The sequence below is a fragment of the Solanum pennellii genome, chromosome 11, assembly GCF_001406875.1.
Source record: "Solanum pennellii chromosome 11, SPENNV200".
In the NCBI taxonomy this organism is placed as follows: Eukaryota; Viridiplantae; Streptophyta; class Magnoliopsida; order Solanales; family Solanaceae; genus Solanum; species Solanum pennellii.
In genome coordinates, this window is record NC_028647.1 from 58,639,742 (window position 1) to 58,647,791 (window position 8,050).

Below are 8,050 nucleotides of genomic sequence, written 5' to 3' on the forward strand. Positions count from 1 at the left end.
CATAACTAAAGCGCACGATCAATATGAAGCACCAGTGTTGACTGCTGCTGATAAACAATTCCGGGATGATAGATATATGGGTTGCATATGACCGAGCTACAACTGTGGATTGGTGGTTGTTCAGTTACTAAGGATAAGATGGAGACACTAGCGCAATGTACATGTCTCTGATGGTCCTGACTTTCCATGAACCCATTTTAGATGATGATAAGGTCACTTTTGATGAAGAGGAAGCTCGGATTAGGATTAGACGGATGATGTTGGCCCCGGAGATGATGATATTGATGCGTGGGATGGAGATGGTGATGAAGCCTCAATAGTTGTGGATTTTACCACCAATGTGGCAACTCGGTGAATTGAAGCATGTGGCCTAGAGGGCGATAGGAGTTCTCTTCTACCTTTTCACTCTATTTTACTCTTCACACTAAGGACAATTGTTTGCTTAAGATTAGGGTAGAAGTTGAACTTCATTGTCTATAGTTTCCTGCTTTATCGAGTCATTTTATTTTTTACGTGGGTTCCTATAGTCCTATTGAACCGACTAGAAATAGTTAACTTAGTATTATTGAGTCTTAGAATCGTCATAGGAGTGACAGTTCTTGATGATGGATGGATGAAAACGGTCTTAAGGAAAAATTAGTCACTAAGAGTAGAAAAGTATGAAACCGACCTTTTTGGGTATTTTCAAACCATGTTTTGACAGTTGGCTAGACTTCTGGGTGGTAACACTTTGTTTGCAATATTGAGTTGGTGACTTTGAAAACAAGCATAATATCTTTGTCTTGACTCTAAATGAAAAATAAAGAATATAGGCTTAATTGTGTGGAAACATGTAATGCTTCCGACATCTTGCATTGCATTACCATAATGAAAAGAAAAAAGAATGAAGATTAATGGAAGATATGCTTCTGGAACTAGTTTTTGATTGGGTCTATCTTAGCTCGAAGGAAAGAACGAGCATGTTACAACTGCTTATGTCCTTATGTGTGCTTTGATGCCATGTGTGGTGAGTATTTGCTTACTTTTTGTATTGAATAACATCTAAAACTTGCCCCAAGTGTTCCTAATGAATAACTTGTGTGATTTATGAAATATGATTGATGCATTTCTTTGAATAGCCAAGTTTAAATCGTTTTGTATGTCTCCAAATAAAATCTTGCTAGTATATCCCCATTGAGACTTTTATCCTTGATTTTATTCGAGCCTACTTAGTTGAGCCGAATTTCTTTTATTGATATCATTAGTTTTGATCACAAAGAAATCCTTAATGCATTATGTTATGATGAAAAGGTAAAAAACTGAGGTGAAACTGGATAGGGTGCAAACACTTGGTTTTATGGTTTGAAAGAAAAAAAGTAGAAATATAATGCCCTATAAGTTCCTAAATATATGATTGGCCTTGGTCCCGGGGAGATTTTGACCTTTTACTAAGTTTAAAATCCTAAGTTATAGGTGGCTAACTTAGAAAATAACTTATTAATGGGCTTGGTCCTTACAAAGACAACGTGAACCTGAACTCGTGAAAAACATCATAAGTTGAAGATGACTACTATTAAGTGTGAAAAAAAAGGGGTGTATACAAATTAAGGGCTTAAAAGAAATAGAGGGCGAGGTGTTAAGTACAATTGGGAAAACATGCATAATGGGGGGACCAAAAAGAAAGAAAAAAATTGTGAATATTAGCATGAAAATCAGAACATGTTCATTAGGGAGGATAGGTCACTAATTTTACCCAAATGTATCCTCCCTTACCTTAAGCTGACATTATAATTAAATGAAAGTCCTTTTGATTCTATGTGTCACACTTGGCGAAAATTAAAGTACACTAAAGGCAAGCTCATGACATATTACGATATGTGAAAAATTCATTTGTGAGTGTGACAGTCAATTATACAAGATGAGCCTTATGATTGTAATACAGTGGTGTTTTGTGCGAAAAAAAAGGCTATACTTAAAATAGTGAGCGCATTCATTTCACATGTTTGGTGCACAATCTTGTTTGTTGTGTCTCAATGATATTGCATTAGCCCGGAATTATAAAAGAAGAGCCATTCATTGAGGTTGTAAAATTTTTGATTGGTAGAGGATTGAAAACTATTGCATGTTGTGTGTGCCACAAGATCATGATTAAATATGTTTGGCCGATTGTAAAGCGAGGTGAGAAATCCAGAGGGTAAGAGTGTGATTTGATAAGATAGAGTTTGTTCAAGGACTAACAAAGTTTAAGTGTGGGGTGGTGATCTTGGACATGTTTATCTAATCTAACTAACATGTTTGCCTTAGGATTGTGATGATTATATACTAATATAAATGATTAGCTATTTTACAAGTTTCTAAGAGAAGCGATTAAAGATGGAAGAAAATGGTGTTTAAGACAACAAGTGGCGCCAAAAGTTAAAGTTCGTGCGGCACCCATGCATCACTAGAGCAACAAGGACGTGACGCGCCAGGCCCAGTTTGACTTAGGCTCCTTTCTGGCGCACTGAAAGCACGACACTCCAGCCTTCCAAGCGCGTTTTGGGCGCAATTCCCTAAGGTATGGTGGACGTTTTGGTGAAAGTTGGGTTTATTAGTATTCCTTCTTGGGTTAAATTTGGAAATACTTTTTCTAAACTCTATTAATAGGAACCTAGGTTTATTTTGCAAGGGGTCGACTACTTTTTGATTTGTAAGAGCAAGAATTAAATTTTTGGAATTGGTTTCGTCTCTAATTTTATTTTATTTGGGGAATTGCATGAACAATTCTATTTTGCAATTTTTGAATATTATAATTGGCTAATTGCCCTTGTTCTAGGTGTGTATCTACAGATTGATTGTTGAATATTAAAGTTTTTTGAATTAACTATTGGTTATTGTATTAAGTTACTTTTATATTCTTGTTTTAGTATTTCTTGAATGGACATCATAGAGATAAATTTCGTGTCTATTCTTAAAATCAGGAGAGGATAAGGTAGATAGATCAAAGAATATAAAAAGCTCGATCGTCCATTGAGTTTATTTGTGTTTAGGAATGACACTCGGATGAATACCTAACTTGTCTATGAAACATGATGAAATATAAATGCTCGTCGATTAGGACTACCTATCCCAACTCAAGACGCAGTTAGACAACTAATTGGAGTAGACAAGTAGAGGTCGAGAGGCCCTACTAATATAACTAATCACGTAAATCATAAATTTGACAATTGAAATTAGTTTATTACTTTGAGATACGATACATGAAGTCTAAAGCATGTTGTAGTCTTGGAATTGTCTCTTACTTGCTTAAAACATCAACTTGAAGTCGTTCACATTAGTTGCTTTTATTTATTGCGTAAGTTGTAGCAGTAATTAACAACCTTCAAACTCCTTTAAAAGGTTACTTTTGTTGGATCGTGGTTCTTAAGTTACTAAATATAAGTTGATCATACGTCCCTTGAAAACGAAACTATATTACTGATTGATAGAGTACACTTGTGTGTGCATTTGGGAGTAGCATCAGTCATATGCAATAAGTACATCAATCATAACTACAAAACAAGTCATGCATAAGTATCAAATGCATCAAGTAACCATGATCAACCTCTTGCCAAAATCATTTCTCATTGGCGTAATGCCACTAGCTGGAATCGTTTCTAATCGGCTTTATATCACTAACCAAAAATATTTTCCATTGACTTTATATCAGTTCACTAGCTTTAAATGACCTTGGCGTAGCAGAACTTGCCAACAAAGACTTCGGCATCATAAATCATCACATATCTCATCACGGTGTTCAACAATCAATACACGCAAGTTATATCGCACCACATCGAAGAGACAATAATTCATACAATTCAAGTCCACATTCATGTTTTCAAGGATTTCATCAATCAATCAACGATGGTCAGAATAAAGCAACTCACATCATCATGCTCATCACATATCATGTTTCATTTCAACCCTTATTTTATTAATTTAGACATATCAAGTGGAAAATTTGACCCTTCACTTCATTTCATTACTCCCAACATACAAGCAACGAAGAAAGTACATGAATTCTACTAGCACATGATACGCTCAAACTTACTTCTCAAATAAGAAGTAAAGCGGTCATGTCAAGTAAATAACCCAACTAGTGAGGTCGGGATCGTTCCCACGAGGAAAATAGTTTAGACTTAACTTCAATATATTATTATTATTGTTCAGCCAATTACTTCCTTAGAAAGCATAAAATCATAAAAAGGGGGGTTTCTATTCCTAAATAAATGAAAATAACTAGCGAAATAAAAGGAGATAACTAACAGCTTCGAATGTTGGAGTTTAATCAATTAATCAAAGTAACTAGGGTTTACGTGTTCCCCACAGGTTCATAACTTGATAAGTCTAACTATAACAATTCTTTCCTAGTATCTTGCATGCAAAGTGATAAGTTATGTATTTCTAAATCCTTGGTCCGGCATCTAGAAAATTTCACTCCGCACCTTGGTCCGGCTACGTGTGTTGCTTTCCTAACCCTTATCTTTACCTCATATTAAGCATTGTATTCGATATTTGACTAAGTTATTACCTCGTACCAATCAATACTAGCCTATTAGATAGTATACACTAAATCTATGTTGATAATTCTTTTCCTATTATCTACCTCCTTGGTCCGGCAAGTAGCATTAAGGCGAGTTCTAACGTTGATCATCCGTTAAAAAGACTTCTAAGCGAAAAAATTATTAATACATGCAAGACACTATTCTAGAATTGTTACTTTAGCTAGGGTTTATCTCATTATTTGCCTATGGTTCCCACAACCCTAGTTATGGAGTTTAGTTACTCATAGCCATAAACACAATATTCAAATATATTAAATAAGAATTCATGTACTTACTTCAATGAGAAAGAATAAAATCCAAAAGGTTGCTTGATTAATCACCAAAAATCACTTGCAAGAATTCTCAAAGTAATCAATAATCTCACGAAAAGTCTAATGATTATCAAGAATCTCACAATACAATGTTTACCAATACGGAGTTTTAACAATCTAAGAGTCTAACTATCAGGTGTCTAACTATCCGGTGTCTAACCTCAAAAACGAGGTTTTTCGAACTATTTATAAAAAAACAAAAACCTAATTAAACAAGAATTCTAATTGCTGGAAATCTGCCAAAACGCGGCTGGGTCGACGGACCTCGCGACGGACCTTCGTGGTCACAACGGACCGTCGTGGACTCCGTCGTCCCATACTTGGTGCAATTCTTCTGCTGCTTTCTTCATTCCCCTCGACGGCAGGTATGACGGACCGTCATAGGCACAACGGTCCGTCGAGGGTCTTCGTTCCAAAATACTTCAACTCTCGGAATCTGGGTACTGGGATCACTTCTCTGAACTTCACGACGAACCTGCAGGACGGACCGTCACAGCCATGACGGACCGTCACAAGCTTCGTAATCCCACACTTGGTCAGACTTCCCCATCTTCCTTCAGCAGCTGCACTACGCTGCCACCTACGGACCGTCACAGGCACGACGGACCGTCATAAGCTCCGTAGGTGGTCTCTTCTGCATTTTTCCGCTCAAAATCTCCGCATTCAGCTTTGGACAGATTTCCTGCAAAACAAAGAGAAACTTATATAAAAATTAGCACAAAAAGGCTTTCGGACACACTAAACTTAAGGAAAAAGTATTAATTATACCGTGAAACCACGGTATATCAACACCCTCAACTTAAATTCGTTGTTTGTCCTCAAGCGACGCACTATGACTCACTACACAATCTTTGTACAATAGTATCCATGTTTTATCCTTTGCAATCATTTGGCTATCAATCCCGATTAATCTCATCAAATCTATGCATGCTATCACTATTAGGCTTGAATTTTGTGGGATCAGAACATGACACAGACTCACCATGCATTAACACCTATCCTCTTCAATTTCTCACCGAGGTGCTAACAATTCTGGTATTGCAACTAATGTCCTCACTTTAGAACAAAATCCTCATTTTTCACACAATGATTTCAGTTTGAGTATAAGGATTACTTTTCAACACTCACTCTCAGAACAAATTCACACTCATTCATACCTATTGCCATAAGCATGCCCTTATTTTCACTGCTTTAAGTTCGCTATACAACCCTTAGGATCACTATAGGACTTTCTTAGCTTGTAACATAGGCTCAGGGTCAGGTAGGGTATATTTAGGTATACTTTAGTGACTTTTTGCGCTCCTTGACATATCGCCTAAACATACCATTTTCTATCATTTTATTTTGCCCAGTTTCCCACATTCTTTCACCTTGCTATTTTTCCTTTTTTTCTTCATTTGTGTAAGTGACTCTCTTCTTTTCCTGCTTGTATATTTTATTTTATTTTATTTATTTATTTATTTATTTTACTTTTCTTTCAACTATTTTTTGAGTCACTTTACTTTTGTTCTTTCTCTCTCTTTATTCTTTCAACCCCACTTTCCTGAGCACTCCTCATAATAGCCACCCTCAACTCATGGCTTAGCCATGAGTCAAAGTACACAATACCCAAAGTTGGGTCAGGGACATAAAAAGGTTGTTTACTGCATTAGCCACCCTCAACTTATGCTTTTGGCATAAGCTGAGGTGCACATGTCCAAGGAGGGACCAGGGCCAACACATTATTCCCAGAAAAGATCAGTTGGGGTGAGAAAGAAAGGTCTAATTTAAGCTCAAATCATTTGGATAAAAGAAGGATAAATTTCATTTGATTTTCTTTTATTTAGGCTAAAAATGGGCTATATTGAATAATGGCCTATGATCCTTTCCTAATTGTCTATTACAGCTTACTTTTAGCAGGACTAACCAGGCAAGTTCTAGCTCAGTACAAATAGTAGACTATTCAAATCTTCCTCACACTCACTTGACATCTCATCACTCTACCAGATTATCAGACACCTCATTCGAATTTTAGACTTAGGGTCATGCAGTGGTGTACTTCTATGTCATGCTTAGAGCCACATATATATCAATTACTATGTCTAGTCATGCATCATTTTCCATTTTATCAGGATATCATTTTAGCCATCATGCTCCAGAATTAAACTATGTACACAAGATATAGACATGTCGGTTCAACGGAAAAAGTAATCAGTCTTTCGGGGGAAAAGAACACAGGCAAGAAAACCCCAAAAGAGGATAGTGAATTGGGCTACTCAGACTTCACCCTAGCACTCACTTTCCATTTACCCCACCCCCAACAAAAAGACATGCAATTGTCCCCAATGCATAAAAAAATTTAAATACTAGAGTGGTAGGTGAAGCAAACTTGGGGCGCAAAGCGCCGACGATCAGCAAGCTGGTGGGTCCGGTTCCCCGGAACCCACTACTTCTACAATCTGGACACCCTCAGTGGTGTCCTCAGCATCAACAGCACTATCAGCAGTGCCTCCCGCTATCTCCATAGTTCTGGAGCTAGACGCCCCAGCAGCTAACTCTCCTGCTCTCATCTGACGCATCTCCTCCTCAGCAAGAGAGGCTCTCCTCGCAGCCTCCATCTCACGGCGCTCCTTCTTCCGTGCTCGCGCCTCATCCTCCTCTCGACCCCTAAACCTCTTGGCATGCTCTCGAGGGGGAGGTGGTGGAATCTCTGAAGTGGCGAATAGGGCCGCCATCACTGTGTCTTCAGCGGGCTCTACCGAAGGGGCCTCATACTCAGGCACCCTAGCCTCTAAGATCATATCAATATCTGCGCGAAGACTGTTGACCGCAGCCTGAAGAGTCGACACATCCACCGGAGGGGCTGGTCGGGCTAGCACTCGCAACTCAAAGGCGTCCAAGCGCTGATGAACCTCAGCGATCTTCCGCTCTGTGTGCTGGACCATTCTCCGCTCCAAGCGCTCTTCTGCCTTGGTAATAGGCCTCTGCATCCAAGGCTGGATATGATGTATAAGTGTATCCATTTGCGCCTCTAATTTTTGGACCCTAGCAAGCGGGACCAGAGCGGGTAAAGGGGCTGAGCGAGAGGAGCTCGGGGCGGTGCTACTACCCGGGATAGACTCGACCGGGGTAGTGTCAGTGGAAGCCGCCTGCGTAGCCGTGTGGGCCTGTGCTGCCGTATCAGCCAGATTGTCACCA